The following is a 25,703-nucleotide window of genomic DNA, read 5'->3' as shown; positions in this document are numbered from 1 at the left end:
TCCATTGGGCGTTTTTCGATTATTTATAGGTCACCAAAATCCTAGCCCTAGTCATGACACGAGGACTTACCAACTGGGATGTCAGATTTAGCGTGCTACTGTATCTGCTGACAGAGCACAGGACGCAAACAAGCAGTAGTTCTTGACATAGTCGAGTGCTAACACGCTTTGAATATGTAATACTTCTCTTCTCATTTTTGGTCCAGAGTTTCTAAGAAAGTTCCTGTGTATCTTTTTTTCCTTTACAGCTTTTCGTACGTATCCATAAAAGCAATCACTGACCACATCCATCCACTTTATACCTTCTTTCAACACACCACCACACAGCGGAGTGTTTGAATCTAGCAGATCCAGATACTGGCTTACCTTTTGCAATAGACGTGAATATGAGGATTCTTTAAGTAACAATTATCTTTATTTTCGTTTTCTTTTCCAGTAAATTTCAGGAGGGCTGGTATGCGGTTGAAAAGTACATGGCGGCTCACATCTGTTGGGGTGGGGAAGGGTGTCTGAAAAGAGTTTGCTTACTCTGCGTATTATCTCATCGCAAGGTACGATGGAACTTGGCTGATTCGAACTTGAAGGGTTAAGGAAAATCTCACCACTAACCGCAAATTAGAATTAGGTAAAAAAATACCACGCGCCGTACTTACCAGAATCTTCAATTCGTAACGATCCCTGCTTTTTATCTACCTGAAGATGGTTTTCCGTGGTTTCCCATTTTCACACCAGGCAAATGCCGGGGCTGTACCTTAATTAAGGCCACGGCCGCTTCCTTCCCAGTCCTAGCCCTTTCCTGTCCCATCGTCGCCATAAGACCTATCTGTGTCCGTGCGACGTAAAACACGTAGCAAAAAAAAAAAAAGTTCGTCGGGTTACAGTGGCATTAGAATATAACGAAACAATAACAGACCATAATTGTACATGGCATTTTATCTTAAGACACTTCAAAATAACAACAGATAGAAATATTCAGGACTCTATAAACATTAATCCTTCACAAATTGTTGAAAAAATTGGTCATTTTGCTTCGTTTCTTTTATTTGCTGACAGATATCAATCAAGTCCAGATGGAGTTCTGGGTTTAGGTCTAATGAACGGATTTTCTCGGTCACCTAAACTCAAAGTTTGCTACCTACTAGACTGTCCAGTGAATATACCCTCTGGGGGCCTAGAGCTTGAACCTTTTCTTAGTTCGCGGCAACTACAGTTCCGTTTCCAGCATCAGCACGATTCTACACAACTTTTCTCTTTCACTCAGGCAGCATTCCACCATCGAAAATACGAGAGTTACCTCAAATTGAACAGTATCATGTTTGAATCAAACACGAAGTTTTAACGTCGTGTTGTATAAAAATGTCAAGGGGCCCGGAGAAAAGTTTAAATTATTCAAAGACGTATGAATTCGTACTGTATGAATTAGACAAAGATGTAGCAGTGCCAATTTCATGGGCGTAACGCGCCTTTCCTAGTTGTTAGGTACAGTTTCGTTTATATCTCACTGTTTCAAGTGTATGAATGTTATGATGTGCACCTTCGACAAATTGATCGTTACTAGGAAATCCTTGTTACTTTGATATTAACGACCGTCTCTCAGTGAGCGAGAGATACTTGGCATCTCGAGTGCATTCTCTTTCTTTCTCTGGCGCCATGTGACCTTCGGTTGTCGCGTAGCCTACTTTAATAGCTGAAATTACTACGTGAAACTCGCGTGTCCGTTCTTCCATTACGACTCCTTCATAGTTCCGGAGGAACTGCGTTGTAGATAGTTGTTTCGTTTTTGCTCTGGAGCGAGCTGTATTCCGGGCTATACGCACGCTTGCCTTGTTCGGCTTTCTAACTAGAACTAAAAGCCTCCATATTTTCCTCATTGTTCAGTTGTATGGAATGAAATGAATCTACTTACGTAGAATACTTGCTCCGGTCCGCCAGTTCCGGATCACTAGAAACGGGGAGTGAGAGTATTCATTCATTGCAATCAATTTATTTGATATACGAGTTAATTTTCCTTGTTACAACTACTGTATTTATCAGTTACTCCATTACATCTATTACTAAACACGTTTACAAAAACAGCTTTGTCCAGTCCGTCCGTTCTGCTGGATCGATTGATTAACTTTTGTTTTATTTTCTCCAGAATTATCTGCCGGTGAATCATAAGGCATTGATAGGTCTCTCAGTTCAGTCAGTTTTGTGTACTCATAAAATCAAATAGAGGGTCCCCCCAGTAATTGTAGACGAAGGCTTGCCGCAAAACATTCTCTACTTAGCGGGTTGCACACAGTTAAGGAGCAATTTCTTTTACGTAAAGATATCGGCGAAGTCAAACGATTTTTTTTTTTTTTTGCTAGGGGCTTTACGTCGCACCGACACAGATAGGTCTTATGGCGACGATCGGATAGGAAAGGCCTAGGAGTTGGAAGGAAGCGGCCGTGGCCTTAATTAAGGTACAGCCCCAGCATTTGCCTGGTGTGAAAATGGGAAACCACGGAAAACCATCTTCAGGGCTGCCGATAGTGGGATTCGAACCTACTATCTCCCGGATGCAAGGAAGTCAAACGATTAAACAGGACGGCGACTATAGGCAAACCTATAATTTCAACCAAATTTTTTACACATGTGATTTAATACACTTGCGGACAAAAACAATGGATCACTTTCTAAAAACGAAATCGTAAGTTTTAAACACCAACTCTTAGACGGAATCGATCCATTACATTAAGGCAGTTTATAATGTGTAATTTGAAGTTTTGGAGAGGAATGTGATGTTTCGAGATCATAAATAAACTTAAGGAGTCACTTTTCACTCCTAAGTAGGTACTAGACATTAAATTTTATTGCATCGACTAGCAATAACACCTTTGAAGTTTTACGATACTAGGGACGAGGCTATTGATTATCAGTGTGTGATCAGGCCGTCGGAGGTCTACATCTGCTAGGGACGATATGTTTCCGGTTATCCAAGTCTTGAACAAACGCCAAACTACCGCCGTTCTGGTCAGAAATCGACTCGAGGCAGTAAGAAATGTCACTGTGACTGCGAGGACTGTCAGACGAAGACTCCGGGAAGCCAATTCGACCTCAACCAGTCCTCATATCCTGAATGTCCTTAAATCAAGGCGGCAATCTCTCTCTACACACACACACACACACACACACACACAGAGGTAGGTGTAAAGGCACTATTTCCACGAGTTCGGCAAGTTCTTTTACGTTCAGAGCCAGTCCTGAGTGTCTGGTTTTTATATTCTGTGAAATGATTTGCCTTCACAGCAAGAGGCAATTATAAGATGGTGACTTGAGTTATATTTGAAATAGATGTAGAACTGCCTTGAGAACTTGACAAGTAATCTTAAATTTCTATTTTAAAATTGTACTACAATACAAGGATGGGAAGTGGCTTAGTTTTTATGACTGGCTGTCTTTCTCTTTCCAGCACCAAGCGTGGTCGAGGTATTTTAATAGTACTTGTTATCTGTCCCAAGGTCTGCAAATGAATAAGTCATCACCGAGGTGAAGGTTTTTACATGCAAATTTCATAGGAAGGAAGGGAAAATGTGCTGAAATAAGGTTAAAAAAGAACAAAAAAGTGCTGTTTTACTCAGCTAATTCAAAAATCTGTAATATATTCTAGGTTATTGAGTTACAAACAAATACATGAAATCATCACTCTCCAGAAATAAGAAAATACAGGAAGTCGTCGTATTGCAAGGCATGGAGCATTTCTACATTTAGAAAAGTATGTTTCTGTTAGGATATAGAACGTTCTTGTAGATGCTAAAGCTTTTTTCGACGTCCACAGAAACCAGTGGGACAAACTTCGTATTCACTCGGAATGGCGACTGTACGTTTGTGGCAAATTCCTCAGTATCCGGATTTTTCTGAAGACTAGCCTAAAGTTTGTCTAACTTGTCCCTCACCGAAGTAAAAGTATTACATTGTTTTTCCTTTTCTACACCTTGTTCTTTCAATTATTTTATAGCTGCAGTCAGGTAACTGTGGACACAAAATAAGTTCTGTCTGCAAATTATGTAGGTTTGGGGGGGGGGGGGGGGGCAGAGGGTAGCAAAAGTTGGTGGGCCTTGGTAATCGCACCTGCGTCGATTGGATCCAGTGGATAAAGCAGGAACTCATTATTATTCTCACACAACATAGCAGCACGCTAAATCCACGATCTCCAGCGAGTAATGACTGGAAAATTGAAGAGACAGGCCAATGATTTCCTTGTAGGCAACAGCACGACTCGGAGTTTTCCGAGACTCTTCTTCAGGGCAGAGATGAATTCATTTGCGATGCCGTATTCATTCCTTGTGTGTTCACAAACCCTGTGAAGGGCATGGACTAGGCATCACATGCTTTAACTTAGGGAACAAAGTAGTTTTTCAAACGCTATACCACTTGGCCGCAGCTTTTGACGGTAGTCCATGGTTGATTGCATTACTGTACTGGCATTAGCTTTCTCCAGTTAATACATTTTAAACAATATGGGTTCAACTTTTTCCCCTGATAGGGTAAAAACTAAAATGTTCAAAACGTATCGTTCCATTGAAGCAGTAGTTCCATCCAACATGATTCCCACATCACAACCAGTCACTTTCTCCTTGATTCTTTGTACGATTTCTTGGTAAACAGGTTCCATGTGGTATTTTCTTTCAGTACTCTCATCGGACACTTGCATCTTTATGCATTTTTCAAAGAATGCTTTGAAAGCTGGATGGTTTACCTTATTGAGCGCAATTCCCGCTTGTGTAAGAGCAGCACAGAAATCAATGTTGATTTCCTTCAAATTTTGAATTTTTGAAGAATACAGTTCAAATGCATTCCGTAATAAAGGTTGTCGCGAGTTATTTGTTTGAAGTCTCTTGTTCTTTTGATGCTTAGAACCCCGCAATTACTACACCGTATTACAGTTCCAGCTGTTTCTATGAAATCTTGTTTGAATTCCTGAGATAGATAAAAAAGTCGGGCCCTGGACACCTTCGGCTTGGCAAAATCTAGCAATAGGCCTACACTTGTTTTGCACTCACTATCAACAGAGTATTGATTCTGGTGAAGATAGTGGGTTCGAACCCCACTGTCGGCAGCCCTGAAGATGGTTTTCCGTGGTTTCCCATTTTCACACCAAGGAAATGTTGGGCCTGTACCTTAATTAAGGCCACGGCCGCTTCCTTCCCATTCCTAGACCTTTCCTATCCCATCGTCGCCATAAGACCTATATATGTCGGTGCGACGTAAACAAATAGCTAAAAAAAAGAATATTCTGGTGAAAATGGGATGATAGAAGTCAGAGAAAAATGATTTCCGCAAACACAATATTATTTGCCATTGTTGCAGGTGTTCATAGAATGAAATACGAATTTCCATTATAGCGACTCTTTGTTTGGGTAAAGTGTGATAAAGAGGATTTGCGTATATGCCCTACATATTATTTTCCATTGTTGCAGGTGCGCTTTCAATCCCACGTTTACTGGAAGTAAAATGGAATGAAACTCATATCTCTCTATAAATAATAAATGCACCCTAGTAGATTATTGAAAAGCTGCAGTATAAGAAAAAAGGGAATTATAGATACCGTTGAGGAAAAGAGGGTTAAAAGTACCAAAAAATGGGGAAAAGGTACTAGAATAATGTCTCTTTTCTCTACTAGAGAGAAAATCCCACACAGTAGTATATTTTACGAAGAGTTTTAATTGACCGTAAGAGAAAATGTGCGCACCTAAAAATCCTAACCCTGGTCATCACAGGGTTAGATCAGCTATCTTCAGCATTAAGAGAAATGAAGTAGCAAGTTTGCGAAGTAGTTCAATGTCTCCTATCCCCAAGTGGGTGGGGGCGGTATAAAAATACCCACGGTATCCCTTGCATGTCGTAAGAGGTGACTAATAGGGGCCCCATGGGCTCTGAACTTTGGAAGGTGGGTTGACGACCAGGGGGCACTGACCTGAGTCCTGGCATTGCTTCCACGTGTGCCAGGCTTCTCGCTTTCATCTATCCTATCCGACCTCCCATGGTCAACTCTTTTCTTTTCCGATCCCGCCGGTATTAGGTGTCGAGGCCCTTAGTGGCACTTGTCTTTCTTTGGCCGATACCTTCATTTTTGAACTGTCGGATCCCTTCCATTTTTACCTCACTGATTGGTGTTATATATAGAGGATGGTTGCCTAGTTGTACTGCCTTTTAAGACAATCACCACCACAATCTGTGTCCCTTCCACGGGGTCTAATAGGAGAAGGGATAAGCCGCAGCCTTGCCTCACTCCTTTCTGTATTGCTGCTTCTTTTTCAAAGCCCTCGATTCTTATCACTGCAGACTGATTTTTATACAGATCGTAGACCAAGCTATAAGTGTGCAAACAGATCAGATTAGATGTAGGATGTAGTAGTTACGTAGAAATGAAAAGGTTTACCACAGGATCGGGTGGAATGGAGAGCTGCATCAAACCAGTTTATGGCGATGACTCAAACAACAATAAGAAAAACTACCGAAATATCAGTCAGTTTTGAGGTGAAGATAAAACGATAGTAAAAAAGACGAGGAAGAAAATGTTCTGCGAAAAGTGATAATTTCAATGAATAATGAAGTAGTAGGGGGAGGTGTTTTGAGATTACAAGTAGATGATTGATCCATGCGTTCCTAGTATTTCGACACAGACATGTTTAAAAGCTGAGTGTGTGTCCTGTTATTTTCAGCTTTTTGTCTATCACCCTTTTTCCTTTATACATAGAGGCTACTATACCAACTCCCATTCATTTGGTACGGCTACTTCATGAAAACAATAATCAAATTAAGTACTTCGGATGTGGTACTATATCCCAACCCATTGTCTTGAGTATATCCCCCGAAATCTTATCAATTATAGCTGCTTTACTAGTTTTTCACTTTTTTAATCTTATCGTAAATGTTATCATAGGTAAATTTTAATACTTCTTTAGTATTAGTCGCTTCCTCTATCTGGACATTATCCTTGTAACCAACAATATTTACACACTGCTGACTAAATACTTCTCCCTTTTGAAGATCCTCGCATACACAATCCCCTTGCTCATTAATGATTCCCGGAATGTGCTTCTTGGAACCTGTTTCTGCCTTAAAGTACCTATACATACCCTTCCAATTTTCGCTAAAATTTGTATGACTGCCAATCATGGTTGTCATCATGTTATCCTTAGCTGACTTCTTCGCTAGATTCAAATTCCTGGTAAGTTCCTTACTTCCACAGCCATTTCTACCTCTATTTCTTTCCAGCGTGCACCTTCTTAGACTCTTTACTTCTCTAAATACTATATAGTGGTTCTTTACCATTCCTTACCGCCTTTATAAAGGTACAACCCTTTTTTCACATTCCCTCAACTGTTGCTTTAAACATCTCCCACAGTCTGTTTACATTTCTGTTTATCTTTTTCCACCGATCATTCTTACTTTTTAAAAATTCTGTTATGCCTGTTTCCATTGAAAAGTACGTAAGTTTTAAAAAACATACTTCTGTACATAATTTTGTTAATCGTATCCGCCAGTTTCACGAACCGCTCTGGTAATGTACAGTCTGTGGAAGTTGTTCTTCAAAATGTTTTTTTTTTTTTTTTTTGCTTGTACACTCATGCATCGTTTCTGTCTCCGATTTCTTTGTTGAGCACTTAGGCCGACGGCTGGGTGGACCCTGAACAGCTCCGCCATCAGTTGTCTCAGATGGCGTAGGCATTACTGAATAGGCGTGGAAGGAAAATGAGGAGTGAGGTAGTTTCTCGTCGCTTTCCTCATCGAGTCAGAAGTCGCTATTACATACCAGTCCGCCAAGCTCACTGAAATGCTCGCACCAGTTGACATTATGAGCGACATTTTCACACCATTCATAACAGGTTTGGCTGCATAGGAAATGGTATCAGTAATAAGTAAGGGCGACAATAATTATAATTTTAGTATTATGTTCCGTTTTTATATTTGCTCAGTTTTGTTCCTTTGTTCCTTACGTATTGTATATTTTCTAATTAGTAGTTTTTCAGTTCATTGATTTGTAAGCCGTACTGTATTATTTCTAATTAGGTTGTTTTTAGTTAGTTTGTTTGTTGTTGGTCTGTCTGTTTGTTAGTTTGTTTTGGATGGTGACGTAGAGCTCGGAGAGGGTGAGATAGGCCTGACCACGGTCACCTTGACATATAGAGGCCTGCTACCAATAGTTGTGACGTCACGCGTATAGTGCTCAGTCTCCGTCGTCGCGTGCTATTCCTATATTGCTGATACGATACTTTTTCTCACAACGTGGCAAAGGAAATGCAATAATACGCCTATAAACACGTAACATCGAAGAAACACTATCAAAAGAACACATACGAATACACAAATATATTCACTCAAGGTAGTAACTTATATTACATACCGTAAAATGTTTGAAGGGTACTGGCTTGGACTGTGCGCTGATGGTGACTAGTCGAATTGCTTTCTCTAAAACCAATGTCGTTCTTTTATGCTTGTTTGAGCACACGATTTTGTTAATTATTTACAATAACTGTTAAAAACTTATTTCCCAAAATATGACAGATCTTGGTCACAACAATCATTAACTCAGCAGCACATACCCACACTTGTCATAGGTTTTTTAACTTTCATTATCAAAACATTGAAAGAAACATCCCTACGATTTCCACCGTTTAAAAATGCGTCTTTGAATCAGATATCAAGGTCTGTGTTAATGTGTAGCTTTCCACCGTTTGAAAAGTAGTATGACGGTCACTAGGCAAACTGTTGCTGTCTCTAAAATGTAATTATATTACACTTATTTAAGCACATAGAGGTATTAATTATTTATGAATAACAGAATAAATACACTGACTGACAGAGCAAATGCAACACCAAGGAGGAGTGGTTCGAAAGGGATGAAAGTTGGGGAAAAAAAACAGAGACGGCACGGACGAATAATTGATGTTTATTTCAAACCGATATGCAGGTTACACAATGCGCACGGCATCGACTCAGTAGGATGTAGGACCACCGCGAGCGGCGATGCACGCAGAAACACGTCGAGGTACAGAGTCAATAAGAGTGCGGATGGTGTTCTGAGGGATGGTTCTCCATTCTCTGTCAACCATTTGCCACAGTTGGTCGTCCGTACGAGGCTGGGGCAGAGTTTGCAAACGGCGTCCAATGAGATCCCACTCGTGTTCGATTGGTGAGAGATCCGGAGAGTACGCTGGCCACGGAAGCATCTGTACACCTCGTAGAGCCTGTTGGGAGATGCGAGCAGTGTGTGGGCGGGCATTATCCTGCTGAAGCAGAGCATTGGGCAGCCCCTGAAGGTACGGGAGTGCCACCGGCCGCAGCACATGCTGCATGTAGCGGTGGGCATTTAACGTGCCTTGAATACGCACTAGAGGTGACGTGGAATCATACGCAGTAGCGCCCCAAACCATGATGCCGTGTTGTCTAGCGGTAGGGCGCTCCACAGTTACTGCCGGATTTGACCTTTCTCCACGCCGACGCCACACTCGTCTGCGGTGACTATCACTGTCAGAACAGAAGCGTGACTCATCGGAGAACACGACGTTCCGCCATTCCCTCATCCAAGTCGCTCTAGCCCGGCACCATGCCAGGCGTGCACGTCTATGCTGTGGAGTCAATGGTAGTCTTCTGAGCGGTCGCCGGGAGTGCAGGCCTCCTTCAACCAATCGACGGGAAATTGTTCTGGTCGATATTGGAACAGCCAGGGTGTCTTGCACATGCTGAAGAATGGCGGTTGACGTGGCGTGCGGGGCTGCCACCGCTTGGCGGCGGATGCGCCGATCCTCGCGTGCTGACGTCACTCGGGCTGCGCCTGGACCCCTCGCACGTGCCACATGTCCCTGCGCCAACCATCTTCGCCACAGGCGCTGCACCGTGGACACATCCCTATGGGTATCGGCTGCAATTTGACGAAGCGACCAACCTGCCCTTCTCAGCCCGATCACCATACCCTTCGTAAAGTCGTCTGCCTGCTGGAAATGCCTCCGTTGACGGCGGCCTGGCATTCTTAGCTATACACGTGTCCTGTGGCACACGACAACACGTTCTACAATGACTGTCGGCTGAGAAATCACGGTACGAAGTGGGCCATTCGCCAACGCCGTGTCCCATTTATCGTTCGCTACGTGCGCAGCACAGCGGCGCATTTCACATCATGAGCATACCTCAGTGACGTCAGTCTACCCTGCAAATGGCATAAAGTTCTGACCACTCCTTCTTGGTGTTGCATTTGCTCTGTCAGTGTATTTGCAATGATATGATAGATATTGGCCACAACACTCATTAACTCTACTACACACACCCACACTTGTCACAGAAATTACCAGGTTCTTCAACTTTCATTATCAAAACATTGAAAGAAACATCCCTACGATCTCTACTGTTTAAAAATGCATCTTTGAATCAGGTATCAAGGTCTCAGTTAAGGTGTAGCTCTCCACAACAATTTGAAAAATAGTATACTGGTCACTAGGCAAACTGTTGCTGTCTCTGAAATGCCATTATATTACACTTATTTGAGCACATAATCTTGAAGGTTAGTTCGTCATTCTGCAAAATATCCTCTCTCCTTTCTTCTGGTGATTTTCGTTTGGCAGGTGTTGGTTGAGACATATATGACGGCTACCCAGGAAATATAGTTGTCACAGCATCGTCAGTTAATTTTGGCTTTACCCTAGGCACAATTGAAACGGAACCGTCTTTTTTTTTTTTTTTTTTCAGTGTCAATTCGAATTATGTGATTTTTGGAAAAATGTTTAATACAGACACAGGCATATTCACTGGGTTCAAAATTAGCTCGTTGTATAGCATGAATCTATTTAGCTCACTTGTCTTTATCACTAAGAAACGCAAATGTTGAGATAGCCACCTCCTTATTTGAACGGTAATTGGATGTACTTCCAGGCACACTGCACGTTCGTCCCGTTTTGCAAAAAGGAGCATACACTACACATTATAATAATAATCACAATTAAATAATAAAATTGAGAGTACTTTAGACAATTCATAATAGCTCAGTGAGTTCACCTAACTTATCGCATAACCTAGCAATAATCCCTAACACCAGACTGCTGAAATTACAATGCTATGGTATTTAACACATACTATTGCTGAAAATATATCTTTTACTGGTGCGTTTTCATACAATTATCACTTGGAAATACGAATGAACACCTTTAATGACGTTGAAATAAAAACAACGTGCTACCAAACCACCACGAAAACATGACCCGTGCCTCCATACCAATGCACTAGACGGCTGACGTCATCACTATGAAACTGTCATATGTGGCAGGCCGGAACTTTGAGTTGGCCGTGGCCTGACCTATCTCAAGCTAAAGTGTTGATTCAGTACGTCTGCACGTGTAGAGTAGGGTAGTGAATAGTATTAGGTTAGACGTTAGAGGAAGTAAGTTGTCAGTGAGACAGTGAAAGATGAGCCGAGTTATGGCATCCGTCTCGGCAGAAGAATGCAGGCGTGGCAGGCTACATGTACAGCTGGCAATCCGCTCACATGTGGGCTGTTACATAAAGGAATGGGGAAGAAATAACATCGACAGCTTAAGGGGTTTCCTCACCAGGGGTGATGTCGCTACTAGACAGATTTAGGATAGAATTAGTATAGATTTAATGTAGTTAAGTAGTTAGTTTCGTTAGATGTAGAGGTAGCGTGTTGCATGTGGAGCTGGCTATCCGCCCATGTGAGGGGCCACATAGTAGATTTAGTTTGATTTTATTTGTTTATAAATGTTCACTTCTGTGGTTATTTTGAATTTGGAATAGGGGGACATTGTAATTGGGCGAAAGCCTGATATGTTCAATAAATACTTATCTCCATGTTCGTTCGATTCGTCTGTTGCTCGCTCACTCGTTTTCTTCGCCCTCCCGCTATCTGCGTCACTCATTACCCCCTTCACTCCCAGGCCAATCCTACCTATCAGCTCCGTTCTTACTAGTGATGGGATGTTCGATTCACTTTACTGAATCGATTAATTTGATTCCGTTGACGTTACTGAATCGATACAGTGATCCGATTCACGGCACATTAGAGTCACTGTTCCTCTTGCATCTGTGTAGTGTGTACTGATACGACTGCAATAGCAGCATTGAATGCCCGCTGCTGCTGGTCTTCATTCTATAAACTGCTTTCTTATGTGTCAGCCAGCTTTCATATTCAGGTTTCTCCTACAACCACCCCTTCGCATCAAGTTCTGATGTTAAAAAGCCTTTCTCCCACAGTGACAACTCTATAAAGAAGTATATAGAATTAGATGAAAAACTACCTGTGCACACAATCATCAGTAATCTGCATTTAGTGCTGTCGCCAAGGTAGCACATTCCCTATCAGCTGTTTGCCTAGCTTTTTCTTAAATGATTTCAAAGAACTTGGGAATATCACTGTATTGACGGTTTTCTGATTCAACGTCTTTTTAGTTAAGTTATTGCGTCAGACGGCTTACTCACTGTCCATATATACCAGTGATCTCGGTTATTCGATGATTGAAATCTTGTGTGATGATGCGACGTACAAACTGAGAGAAGACTGAGCGGTTCTCCCAATTTAAAACAGATAATTTTGAGTGATCATGAGCATTACTCATAGTCATAGAGAGCTGACTTGAATTAATTGTCGAATATCAACTAAGTTATAATACTACGAAGGTAATAAAAAAAATAAGTTTGTGCCGAGAATGAACCGTGTGCGTGTTGTGTCTCACTGATCTGAGAGTGCGCTACTCAGCAGTCAGCACTGTCTGCTGCGAGTCAGCTGAATCGTGTGCCGTCGGCACATTGGGCATTGGCGGGGAGCCGAACTTCCGTTGCAGCGAGACATACGGAGCCATAGCACAATGAAAGAATAGTACACTATAATATATTCCTGCTCTCAGCTCATTTGAAAATAATACCCACTTGCATTCACTCTCCTCTTTTTACAGGTAGGTTTAAATAATAGTTGGATTTATTTGCAGTGTTAAAATAGTAGTCAGAACATAATTTCCAAAGTAGGTACTAAGTAGGTAGGCTATTAGGTTATTCTATTTATTAGTTCAATGTATATTAGAATTATAACTTACAGTATAATCCCGAATATCACCCGTCACCGAATAAGACCCGCATCCTACATTTGAGACGTCAAAATACGAAAAAAATCAAATAACTTGCATACCTATTTAATTTTCTTCAAATATACCACAAATATAAATTCAAACAGCTTACAATTAATAAAATCATCTCAAAAATCGTAAATAAAATCGCTCCAATACTCAGATCATTCACAATTCACCGTCGTCATCTGAAGTTTTGCCATAGGAACTTTCGTCGCTGGTATCTTTCCACAAATAGTCGTCCTGACTGCCGTCCACTGAATTTGAAATTCAAAGCTTTTGGACACTAGATCGTTGGGAATGCGCGCCCATGCGGTCTTCATCCAGCTGCATATTAGTCCCACTTCAGGCTTCTTCACTCGTCCGGTTGATGTTAACGTGTGATCACCATCAGACATTCATTCGGTGTACAACTGTTTCATTGCAGTTTTGAAAGGTCGGTTCACGGCACACATCAAACGGCTATAGAATAGAAGTGAGTCCTCCGGGAATTATTGCAAGATCGGTTTTTCCTCTCGTCATATATTTTACGGCGTCAGTTGTATGTCCTCGGTAACTGTCCAACACAAGCATGTTTCATTTTTGTAACAAAACTCCTCGACGACTTTGCCAAACGCACTTCACCCAGTCCTCAACTAACACACTGTCCATCCAGCCGGACTCGTGTTCTAACAACACCGGACGACAAGTTTCCTTTCAGAAGTGTTTTCCTTTTCAGAACCACACATGGAGGGAGTTTGGTTCCATCCGCTAATACGCACATTAGCGTGCATCGTTGCTTTTCGTTATCACCTGTTCTGATGGTTATACTTTTAGAACCCTTCGTATCCACTGTATTTTCCAACGGCATTTCAAAATAGACAGGTGTCTGGTCAGCATTCCCAATTTGCGACAACAATTAAGAATTTTGCTTCTTCAAATGAATAATGTGACGCTGAAAGTCCATTAATTTTTCTTCAATACTCCCCAGGGAGACGTGAAATAGACGTACGTCTCCGAATGCACAATCCCTTTCTCCGATAAAAATTTCGGATCCATCCGCGGCTTGCGCAGTAAAACCCTGTGTTTTGAGTTCTTTTGATATCTCTAGTGCTTTCAATAGACACGTTTCACTAGAAACACCATATCCTAACTCACGTTTTTCTATCACACATTTGTGGAATCGGTCTTCAATTTCCGCAAACACTGTACTTCGTCCGCAGAACGCTCTGCGATCGCCATTAATTTTTAGAAGTTTTTCCTTCTTCCGCCAATCACGAATACACGATTCACTAATATCGTACTTTCTGCCAACGGCACGATTTCCGTATATTTCAGCTTCGCTTACAACTTTTAAGTTTCTCACGCACAGTGAATGACCACAGACGCCGTTTTGAATCCATCACTTACTATCGAGGCAGCACTTTCACGGGACAGATACGGAATTCGAATGTGAGCGAGGTAGACTTCCGTAACCAACAGTCCGACTCTCGCAAAGTACGATATCCCGCGAGATCAGCTATTCGCGCACTCAGCATGCCAGCAACACTTGTGAAACAAATGACGATCGAACATCCGCAGCAGCGGCTTTCATATTTATTTTTATTTATTTTCATATTTATTTTCATATTTCATATTTTCATATTTATTTTCATATTTTCATATATTTTTTATTTTCATATTTATTTCATTACCTTACATTTAGCGTTTACATGCAACTGTAACGGTATTGAGAAAAAATCGATGTTGTTTTCTAGAACGCAACTAAAACACAATAAGACCTGAGTGCCCGTTTACATGTGGTATATTGAGTACGGTTAGTGTATTCAAATCTATTTCAGTACTCCATGTAAACGTAGAAAATATTTACGAGAATGAACGGCTTGATACGACCCGCACTCACGATTTAGAACCAGTATTTTTTGGGGGAAAAGTGCGGGTGGTATTCGGGATTATACGGTAGTTGATATTCGACAATGAATGCAAGTCAGCTCTCTCTGTTCCGCTGTAGTGGAAGTTAGGCTCCCTACCAATGTCCATTGTGCCGATAATGAACCGTGTGTGTGTGTTGTCTCATTGATTCGTGAATGCGCCACTCAGCACTGTATTGTTGCGAGTCAGCTGAATCGTGTGCCGTGAGCTCGGTGTTTCTGCGATTCGAATCATACAGTCAGTAGTCAGCACTATTTCCTAAACATATTTCACCGGGCGAGTTGGCCGTGCGCGTAGAGGTGCGTGGCTGTGAGCTTGCATCCGGGAGATAGTAGGTTCGAATCCCACTATCGGCAGCCCTGAAGATGGTTTTCCGTGGTTTCCCATTTTCACACCAGGCAAATGCTGGGGCTGTACCTTAATTAAGGCCACGGCCGCTTCCTTCCAACTCCTAGGCCTTTCCTATCCCATCGTCGCCATAAGACCTATCTGTGTCGGTGCGACGTAAAGCCCCTACCAAGAAAAAAAAAACATATTTCCTTCTTTATATGAGACAGGCTTCTCTGTTTATCTTTTCTTTGTCCCTACCAACCATCATCTAGATGCTGTAAACGGGTAAGCCGTTGGGCAGGAATGGCGAAGTTACGACACGCGAACACGACTTCTATGGCACGTTAGACAACACACTAACATATTTTCATGTTTCAACATGTAATACATAGGTCGGAAATCTAGATGCGCAGCATATTTTAATATCACGCTTTAGTAAAGAAGTATGTCTCAATTCTATGACCATAATTTTTACAAATTTCATCAGGTTAAAGCAAAAATATACCTTATTCTTAAAATTTAAATGTTTAAAAAAATGTAATTTTCATTGATGCTTGCAAAATAAAGTCGTGAAACATTCAGTTGAATGGATTTATATGGACTGCTGTCTAATACCTAAGTGAAATCAGACTGCGAGATTATTTTAAAGGAAAATAATCGATGGCACACTAGACAGTAAAAAGTAATAAACAAGACCTTAACTGACACGCTAGTCAGTAAAGGTTTGCCATCCCATCCTTGCTATAGGGTGTCCATAATTACATAGCTAGCTGTGCCATCTGTTGATAATATTATGAAGCTTTGTGAGCGAGTGTGGCACCGTGAACGAAGTCGCTGCTGAATTACATAGCGAGCAGCTTCGTCAGGCTTCTTTACTTCATGAACGAACTACTTCATTTGAACGATTCACAGTAAAGAGTGTAAATGCGTGAAGTAGTTCATACGAATAAAGTGGTTCGACCCATCGCTACAGCAGAATGGGTTAGAAGAGGAAGCCATTAACTCCACGATATGGAAATTAGAACGGGCATACCATCTCACGAGGAACATGTACAACAAAAAGACAAATTGTATAGGAGCCAAGTTCAGGCACTACAACAAATTTGTTAAAACAGAGGGATTATATACATCGGAAGCCTAGCTCATGGATGGACAGGGACAAGTCAGACAGTAAAAAGAATATATATATATATATATATATTAAGGACGATCCTAGGTAACAGAGGGTCTATGGGCAGGTACGATTGAGATCTAATGAAGAGGTGTACAGAAGATAGAACCAGCCACAGCATCGCATAAAAAGAAAAGCCTGCTATTCTGCGGACACATTTGCAGGATGTCAAGTGATCTGCTAACAAATAGAGACCAGGCGAGTTGGCCGTGCGGTTAGGGGCGCGTGGCTGTGAGCTTGCATCCGGGAGATAGTGGGTTCGAGCCCCACAGTTGGCAGCCCTGAAGATGTTTTTCCGTGGTTTTCCATTTTCACACTAGGAAAATGCTGGGGCTGTACCATAATTAAGGCCACGGCCGCTTCCTTCCCATTCCTAGCCCTTTCCTATACCATCGTCGACATAAGACCCATCTGTGTCGGTGCGACGTAAAGCCAATTCCAAACAAAATAGGATATGGAATTTCATCAAACCGAAATCAATAAGTTCGAGGTTCCAGAAAAGTGGAAACGATCTGAGACGGATCAGAGTCCCAGGTCTAAAATTGACAGGGTCAAGGTTTTTAAGATGAAAAAAGCCAAAAGATGGATAGGACTTCTACCCGAAGAGCACAAGAAGGCTCTGGCTGATGAACACGCAGTTTTTACCTTATATAACAATCGTAACAACGACCACCTCCGCCATTTAACTTGTTACCATGACGATTAACAACTCTTCCTTGTCAGCGATCTTCGGTGTTAAAGATGGACTCTACGTTCAAATCTAAATTCGTGAATTCTCTGTTATAGCCCGTGCGGTAAAAATGTGCGAGGGACAAATGATAGGAAATTGTAGCATATATATTATTGTCTATAATACCATGCCTACATCCGTTCTGCGGGTCTCATAAGTAGAGACGAGAATTATAGGCACTAAAAACAGTTAAAATAGGCAGGCATATAGGCTCTTAAATTAGCCAAAATAAGCATTTAAATAGGCACTAACGTGTAAAATAGACAACAAAACAGGCAAGAAAAAATCTAATAATTTAATAACACACTCAATTACTATAAAAGGAATTTACAAGCAACGTTTCAATGTTTTCGGGTAACGATCTTGTTCTCCTCTCGTGCATAATATCTTTGTACTGAGAGAAAGATATCTCAGCATCACATGAAGTGATTGGACAAAACTTCAATGAAGTCACTTCATCTCGTTTTATTTCGCTGACAGCGGCTGCCTTCCCTGAGGTTCAGTCAAAACTTCCCCTGACTTCTTCCAAAATCCTAAATGACTCCACCAGGGGCATGCCGCTCTTCAACTTCGTGATTGCTCCCGGCAGCTTGTTGAAATTTGAAGATACTCCGGTTTATGCAGGGGCATATTAGGTCCCAACATTGCAGTGCATAGGTCTGAAGAAAATGGTTGTTGGTCGCTGCCCAAAGTGGACTGGTAGAAAGGCCGCGTTGATAAAGGTCTCTGTACTCGTCTGAATCGCAGTATTTCTAAGTTGATCTATGTGGTATTTTTCTCACCTTTGATCTGAAAAATAATAAAATTGACATAAATTAAATTGTGTCTATATCTTAAATTTCTACAGTTGGGCTAATTGGCAATAATGCTTAATATATATAATTTATTTGTTTCATAAAAAATGACTGTTAGAGATGATGTTTCTGGAAGTACAAAACTTTAAAGTAGGAACAAGGGAATTAGTAATTTACATAGAAGTATGTCCTCAAGGATTTTCAGTTATAATTTGGCAGTATCGTGTCGAGTTCACCGGGTGAAAAATATAATAAAGACGTGAAACTTTACTGGAGTAGCGTAGAGGAGAGATCCGTTCTTAATGCTTGCCAAGTACCCACCAAGCTGGCGCTAGCAGTATTCTTACTTATATAGAAGAATGAAAAAGGAGGCACCATAAATCTCAAGTCATCTCCATACAGGCCATGAAGGCCCTTGGAGGGGTTGGAAGGTAAAGGCTTCCACTATCTGTAACTTCGGCACTTGATGGGGTAGAGTGATTAGCTCTACGCCCGGCCGCCTTAGCCCCAGGAAGTATCCTGGTACTCATTTTTGGTGTAGGCTGAGAGAACCTCGGGCCCTTGTGCACCTCCGGAAGTGGAAATAGCATTTCTTAAATTTTACGACTTCCTTACGGGGATTCGAACCTACGTCCTTACGGACGAACCGAGCACACCATTACCGCCTCGGCCAGGCAGCCCCCACCATAAATCTCACATTTGTGAATATTTTATTTGTTTCTATTCGCCGGCTTTGGTCAGCCGGGTCAGCTGTCATGAAGACTATTTTCTGTTGCCTGCAATAGATCCTGTATCATGTGTGCTCACAAGGCTGCTACCCTCGTTGAAAGTTAAACACCGCGTAATTTGAAATGATCGTGACATGCGCCCATAGCCTTATTTTCGTGCAATTTAGCAAGACTCTAGAGGGGATGCTAGAAGCTTGTTAACCAGGGCGCTTACGCCCCTCGGACTCTCTTTGCTTCCTCCCCCTCCAAGCACAACGGTTGCTAACCGGACCTCACCAATCCAGACCAACGGTCTTTTCGCTGGCATGGTCTTGTAAGGATAGTCTTGGCAACCTTGTAAAACACGCTGTGGCATCATCCTAGCCGGGCTACATTGGATCTGCAACCTGTGTTTCGCGAAGACTTAGCGGAAGTGTAATAGAATTCACGATTATTAAAGGGAGTTTTAAAAATTGCATTTCATTTGTAAATCTCTATTTTCACAGGAAATGAATCACAGTTCAAAATACCGATTTAATTTTTATCTATTCTGTGACAAGAAGCCACCGGCGTTCTAACTCCTCGTTCAGTAATTTAATGATTATTTACATTTTAGTATTATAATTTTATTGAAAGTTCACGACAATACAGCATCGCAACAAAACAACTCGCCACAATACATACATTAATAGGCCTATATATGCTGTAGTGAAATGCGATCATAGTTCTCAGTCACAAAAAAGATAAAAGGAACAAACGAACTTGCCAACTTACAGTATGCTTGGCAGACTACCCTTCCATCCGTAGTGAAATTGGGATCCCCTGTGATTCACTGCTTCAGCCAGTAGGACTTCGACGATTTTTCTTTGGGCATTGCCCCAAACCCACTTCTTCTTCTTCTTCTTCTTCTTCTTCTTCATAATAATAATAATAAATCACAACACGTTCTGAACTTAAAGCGTACGCGTACAACAGTTCGCATCGAAGGGGCATATGTAGGGGCATGATTTTTTTCGCATCAATGTATGCTGGATTTCGCGAAAAGGAAACAATTTTTCGCGTTATTTCGCGAAATAGGGCTGACCCCATCGCTTTAATTTCGCGTTAATCATTTCCTAAAATTATTCATAAACGTTTAATTCGTCAGACTTGTGAATTATTCATGTGAAAGATAAATAAAGAGAAACAATATTGATAATAATTTCTTATTCCTTATGTAATCTTGATGAGACTATAATATAGCCCTAATCAAGATTACATAACAAATTACCTTTCACTCTATGTGGCCATACTTTTAAGGGGTTTTATACAATATTAATACGCAGAAATACTTCTGTCGAAATGAGAAATCTTATTCTGTCTCCTGTTTCCCTTCACACATGTGATATTGGAATACAATTTCAAGATCCTTATTTTCCACGAATTTCGCAGAATTTTCGCACTTATCGCAAAATAAGCAAATTTCGCTTTAAATAGGCCTTGGCGCTGTAATTCGCGAAAACAAAATCACTAATTTCTTAACTAGAATCATATGATGCATTAAGATATCTCAAAATCGCTTCAAAATATTTCTTGTCGCGCTTATCGTTAATGCGAAAAAATCATGCCTCTAGACATATGGGTTGTGCAACATAGTTCGACGTTGACTAGTTCTCGCATATCTAGGTTGGAGGGGTTGAAGGCTTCGAGGTCAAATTGTTCCTTGTTTCTCATGATGGAAATTTCCCTAGAACTATTTCTGATGACTTCAGAGAATTCGCATTTTTGTTCGTGGGTTAAACAGATATTGAGAAAAGAGAAGACAATTCTGTCGAGCACACTAGCTACACTGGATGAAAATCGTTTTTTTTTAAATTACAGTCAAAATGCATCAAATAGGCAATTATACTCCAAATAGGCACAAACCCCTGAAATAGGCATTTATAGGCACAAAAAAACAACGAGATATAGCTAAAAAGACCATAAAACGGATTTATATCTCAAAAGCCTACTTTTCTGGACACAGTAATAAAATAGGCAAATTCCCGTCTCTACTCATAACCAACCGATCTTAACAAATGAGGTGTCAAATGAAAGATGATTTCCCGGAGGAATGACCAATTGCGCGTACACTGTATAGATATTAATAATTTGTTTAAAAGTTGCTCTCATTTTCGCTAAAGTTAGCTCTGCCATTGCTGTGGGACATATTTCCTGTGCCATATACCGCTTGCCACGGAACTACGGTATTTCTTACTTATCGTTGATTTGCCGTGGAAAAGACATTCCAGGCCTTATTTTAGTATGAAATTTGCCCGTCTTTTTACGTCATTTGTATGTTTTACGTCCCGTTTAAAATTGCCTATGCTATGATTATAAATATATTGCAAGGTCACACATTGCAAAGAGCAGGGTTGTACGTACTCAGTCCCATGTTCTCGCATGGACAAGTTTATGTAGCTTTCCCTAGATTGGTTTCTCTAATATTTTGACATATTATGTATTGGGGGGGCGGGGGGTGAGGTCATCTGAAATTAGTAGCCGTTGATGGATGGCCATGACCGGGAGAGACATATTTATGATAATTTTATTTCTTTTATTTCTTTATTTCTTTTCTTTTATTTCTTTTTGTGTCTGTCAAGGAAATCGACAATCTCTTATTGAAGTGCTTCCAATGTTGTTTTAAATGAAGTGTTGTAAACTGTTCCGGAAACTTTTATAAATATTGTAGTATTGAATAAACAAACGTTTGTGAAAAATTGTTTCGAAAAATAAGTTTTTGCTAAATATCAGTTATATTACTTTGATATTGATTTTGTATTCCATAAGTGAATTGAAAGTAAAAGTCTATATAATTTATTCTGCAAATAAACATTTTTCGGTAACATCATTTACCCTTCATACGGATATGTTGGGAAGAGAGAGAGAGAGAGAGAGAGAGAGAGAGAGATTTGGGGGGGGGGGGGGGGAGGTCGGGTTTCCACATGCAAGAGTTCTTGCACGGGTAGGCACGCTTTCTATGTTTTCTTATGTACAGGTTTTAGGTGGGAAAAAAAATCTGGAGATATTTGGAAGTTTGTGAAAAAAGTAATAATCGGAACGCCTCTGTTATTATTATTATTATTATTATTATTTATAAGATTTATTTATTTATTTATTTATTTATTTATTTATTTATTTATTTATTTATTTATTTATAGCAAATGGCTTCTTTTCAGCGTCGGGAGTGTTCGAGGACATGTTAGCTTGCCTGATGCAGAATTTTCTATTTGGCGCTCATGAGCGACTTGCGCGACTGGCTGTCGTATTACGATAGTGAGGTAGGGAGAGGGTCAAATTCGGTGTCTGTACAAAGCCTGCACCTGTCGAATAACACCAAGGGGTCTGGTCAAGGCTTTTATCGTCCCCATCCGACGGGCGAGTCACCATCAATGGAATCAGAGATAAGGCCTTTTGCGGATGATGTTATTCTGTATAGAGTAACAAATAAGTTACAACATTGTGAGAAACTGCAAAATGACCTCGATAATGTTGTGAGATGGGCAGTAGGCAATGATATGATGATAAGCGGGGTTAAAAGTCAGGTTGTGAGTTTGACAAATAGGAAAAGTCCTATCAGTTTTAATTACTGTGTTGATGGGGTGAAAGTTCCGTTTGGGGATCGTTGTAAGTATTTAGGTGTTAATATAAGGAAAGATCTTCATTGGGGTAATCACATAAATGGGATTGTAAATAAAGGGTACAGATCTCTGCACATGGTTATGAGGGTGTTTAACGGTTGTAGTAAGGATGTAAAGGAGAGGGCGTATAAGTCTCTGGTAAGACCCCAACTAAAGTATGGTTCCAGTGTATGGGACCCTCACCAGGATTACTTGATTCAAGAACTGGAAGAAAATCCAAAGAAAAGCAGCTCTATTTGTTCTGGGTGATTTCCGACAAAAGTAGCGTTACAAAAATGTTGCCAAGTTTGGGCTGGGAAACTGGAAAAAGGAGACGAGCTGCTCGACTGAATGGTATGTTCCGAACTGTCTGTGGACAGATGGCGTGGAATGACAGTAGTAGACGAATACGTTTGAGTGGTGTCTTTAAAAGTAGGAAAGATCATAATGTGAAGATAAAGTTGGAATTCAAGAGGACAACCTGGGGCAAATATTTGTTTATAGGAAGGGGAGTTAGGGATTGGAATAACTTACCAAGGGAGATGTTCAATAAATTTTCAATTTCTTTGCAATCATTTGATAAAAGGTTAGGAAAATAACAGGGAACCTGCCACCTGAGCGACTGCCCTGAATGCAGATCAGTACTGACTGATCAACAGCGCCATATGCTCTGACTCCATATGAACACGGCAGAGAGGTTTTGATTTGAATCCAGGCTTTTGTCACACAATCTAATGATTAGGAATTTTAGACCAGTAGACTTGACGCCTCAACGATCATGACCACCAGACGATTCGTATGGTAAGAGTGCATAAAATATAAAAGGTAGACAATTTTTACACATTATAATGTGCGGTATTTTGATACAAAAAAAAAAGACATTTCGTTCAGCGTATTAGCTCGTGTTGATCAGACCTACATATAGTATATGCGGAGGAAATATTAGTACAGAGCGACCAGTTACCAATGGGATCTGAACCTACACCCTTACATTTTTCGTGTACGATACTCTACTGTTTGAACTATGGTGGCCTGGGTCATGTGTGTTCTGTTGGAAGTGTTGTATTGGCGGCAGTGCCAGGACGTGTAGTTCAGATCCTTGGACTACCATAGTTCAAACAGTAAAGCATCCGACACAAAATCGAAAAGTTGTGGGTTTGGATCCAACTGGTATTCGGTTGCACTTACATTCCTTCGGCATGTGCTTACTACATGCACTCAACACGACGTAATATATTGATAGTGTATTTCAAATGCAGTGCGGTCGTGAAAATGAAATATACACTTAGTATTCCCTCTTTTGATCTTCTGAACATTGCTACTCCACTGTGTGCTATTTTCCAAACCCCCTTGACCTTTTCAGTACAGAGTTTCAAGAAATTCTGCCTGTTCACACAAACAACCAAGCAGACTGACCCTACTCGCGGCTTTTTTATATCTCGTGAGAGTTATAAACGAAGTCTTCTGCTGCCACTCACCTCCGCTCTAAAAGTGTACAAAAACATGTATATAATAAAACGATGCAGTTTCTAATAATATGTCTGTACCGGAGAGTGTGGACTGAGCCAACGACGGAGTGTCAATAATGAGGGAGTGGAGCAATACTGCAAACATGTTGTGATACCTCAAGTTCAAGTTCCGATTAGACGAGCGGAAAGTCCCCACTAGTTTCATTTTACTGACTCCTATAGTTTGCTTGGTAGTCCTGGAGACGAGGCTGCTAGTTTGGTGCCCTTCGTTCAACATTCGCCCTCATGGATCACACTCAGCTGTACAATACGCCCGGCTGTTGGTTCGTACAATTCTGGCAGTAGCTTACTTCGTGTACACAAGACATTGTAATTAAGTGTGGACAAATATCACGTGTTTGTTGCGTGACGCACTAAATTGGGTGGGGCCCCTTCCTGTCGATAGGAAGCTAGCTTTTCTAACGCTTGACGATATTCTAATGTATGCGCGTTCCTAATTGTATGCCGGGGAGAGGACAGCATTGCGTATGTTTCTGTAATATGGATTTATTCATTTCCAGAACACATCTGAGAGAAAATCTATAATTTGAAGTTCTTGTTAACAGTATTTTTGGGACGTAAAGCCAATAGCATTATTAAAAGCTATGTTTGAAATGTGTTCACAGGTATATTGATTTCCATATGTTGGAGATTTAGGTGGAGGCTTTGTTTTGAAAGTTAGTAATTCCTTCTTTCAGGATATTCCAAAAGATGAAGTCCAATGTCTTGGCGGATACTTCTTAAACTCGTGTTTTTACGCCACGCCGACACAGATAGGTCTTATAGCGACGATGGGATGGAGAAGGCCTAGGAATGGGAAGGAAGCGGCCGTGGCCTTAAGGTACACACCGGGCGAGTTGGCCGTGCGGTTAGAGGCGCGCGGCTGTGAGCTTGCATCCGGGAGATAGTGGGTTTGAATTCCACTGTCGGCAGCCCTGAAGATGGTTTTACGTGGTTTCCCATTTTTACACCTTAAGACCACGGCCGCTTCCTTCCAACTCCTAGGCCTTTCCTATCCCATTGTCACCATAAGACCTATCTGTGTCGGTGCGACGTAAAAATCATGGTACAGTCCCAGCATTTGCCTGGGGCGAAAATGGCAAACCACGGAAAACCATCTTCAGGGCTTCCGACAATGGGGTTCGAACCCACTATCTCCGGGATGCAAGCTCACAGCTGTGCGCCCTACCCGCACGGCCATCTCGCCCGGTCATAAACTCGTTGACCTAAGCTTTGAATGGAAGCCTTCAAAGCAACCGTTTTACTTTATTGCACTGTTCATAACATGATTTTTTTTTTTTTCTTTTCCTAATGCGAGAATCCCTCAGCCTCACGATTGACGCGTAGCACGACCTACCCAACAAGTACTATTGATATGCATTTGACGGTAAGAATTTAAGCTCAGAGAGACTAAATATCAAGGTTCTCCTCAAGAAACAGCCTCTCTTGCGCCCATTTGTGAAGTACCTTCTGTACGCTACATGTTGCGATTTTTACGATGGTGTATGTGAACACCAGAGATCCCAGCACATTTCAAACTTCTTTTTCAAAAATCTTTTTCCCTTTTGCCACCTTTAGGACATTTATAATAATTGCTGCTTTATTGATTTTTCTCCCTAGTTGGGATATATTACCATGGAATGCCTCTGAACCGAACTCACGGTACTTAAAGGCTATTTCTAGCAGATCCTCCGATGACGGTGGGCGGCATCTGCAATGCGTAGGTAACTGCGTGTTATTGTGGTGGAGGATAGTGTTATGTGTGGTGTGTGAGTTGCAGGGATGTTGGGGACAGCACAAACACCCAGCCCCCGGGA

At 41.2% G+C, this 25,703-nt stretch overlaps 1 protein-coding gene across 1 annotated transcript in view; it reads left to right on the top strand.

Moving 5' to 3' along the window:
* NFAT (NFAT nuclear factor) overlaps positions 1-25,703 on the top strand; it is a 533,805-nt gene that overhangs the window by 179,599 nt on the left and 328,503 nt on the right. The gene's annotated exons all lie outside the window — the stretch shown is intronic.

This window comes from Anabrus simplex, chromosome 4 (assembly GCF_040414725.1).
Source record: "Anabrus simplex isolate iqAnaSimp1 chromosome 4, ASM4041472v1, whole genome shotgun sequence".
Classification (NCBI taxonomy): Eukaryota; Metazoa; Arthropoda; class Insecta; order Orthoptera; family Tettigoniidae; genus Anabrus; species Anabrus simplex.
Note: the sequence above shows the minus strand (reverse complement) of the source record. Positions and strands in the feature narration are given on the sequence as shown.